The sequence below is a fragment of the Notolepis coatsorum genome (assembly GCF_963971535.1).
Source record: "Notolepis coatsorum genome assembly, chromosome: 6".
NCBI classification, from domain to species: Eukaryota; Metazoa; Chordata; class Actinopteri; order Aulopiformes; family Paralepididae; genus Notolepis; species Notolepis coatsorum.
The window spans coordinates 70,469,371-70,470,896 of record NC_140170.1 but is presented as its reverse complement, the minus strand read 5'-3'; positions in this window follow the sequence as shown (position 1 = coordinate 70,470,896).

The window sequence follows — 1,526 nt, the reverse complement described above, 5'->3', positions numbered from 1 at the left end:
CCCCCGTATTTGGCCCGGAACGTCGTTCTGGAGGGCTTGCAGCAGGAGTGGATGGGGCCCAGGATTTACTAACCTGGGGACTGGTACTCTGGTCTCCCTCGCCTTCCAAGGCGGTCAGCAGTAGCTCCCCACACACTCTCACTTCCCCCAGTACCTCCGACAGCCCTCCCACACCCAGTGACTGTCAGTTCAATAGTATTATTGGGCTTCCCTTTAAGCAGTACCCTTCCTTGACCACCTGTATAGACCCTTCAAATGCTATTTTGTGAATGGGGTGTAAGGGTTAAATAATTATGCAGTCACAGTATTTACCCAGGGGTTAGATTAGCAAATGAAAGAAACAGACACACACAGTGCTCCCAATAAGGTCTACTTTATATTGAAGCCTGGGCAGGTTATCAGTTACAGATAATACTTCAGATTTATTCATACATGGCACCGGGTCCTCTTACTGATAATGTAGGGGAACACTATTCCCACGGAACACTATTCCCACCATAGGCACCGCATGCTCAATACATTAATAACACCCCGCTTGTACTAGGTGAGACCCAGGCATAAAGTAGAGAAACATTGGGAATTCAAATAACAAGAATAATAAAATACCAAAAGAAAACCAAGCAAATGTGGGCCCACGTTACCAAAATAAAACCTACACTAAAGCCGGCTTAAATTGTTTGGGGTACCCCTTAGACACTGGTTGTTAGCGTTCACTTGAATGGACGTTGATGTGGATACACGAGGTACCGTTCGTACTTAGCCAAGATGGCGGACCCACTCTTATCACCTCTCGTCCAGGTGACAAGATGGCATCGGCGATCCCGCGAGCACAGCCAGCGGGCTGGGCGAACAGCATGGGCAGTGGTTAGCTGGAGGAGCGTGCTGTGATGGCGACCTCTGCTGGTGGGAAGAGGCGTCCTCTGTAACGTCTGGGGGACGTCCACTGCTGGCTGTTGCTTGCTGCTGTCGCGCAAACTGCTAATACTGTTGCTACCCTAAACACAGCTAAGCTTCGGGTCTGGATGCACCCTCCTGCTATATCAGTTGTACTACTAACGCAACGTGGCTGACTATACCAACGGTCTTCAGCGCCGCGCGCCCGGTAGTCTACTGGAGTCAGATGGAGCCGTTAGCAGCATGCTAATACACTGCACACTTAATACTATAACCCGTTAACTATAGACGTTAGTCCCGTTAACTCTAGACGTTAGTCCTTCGTTCTGTATCGCTTACTCACACACTATCGCTGGTACTTCTAGGATAACCCGTCAACTAGCAAGTACTTCTCATCACCCATTGCTCGTTCCAACGGGGCTCTCTTCTTATCACCCGTCGCTCGTTCCGACGGGGCTCTTCAACAGCTCTCTTTCAACGGGGCTCGTTTGAGCACACGCCCGCTGTGACTGCGACTGTTCATGATCAAGTCCACTGCCGAAGAGAGCTTCCTGGTCCTCTTGCCCCCAGGTAACTCCCTCTTCCTCGTTGGTTTCCTCTCTCCTCCGCTCCACCTGCCACCACTGCCACAA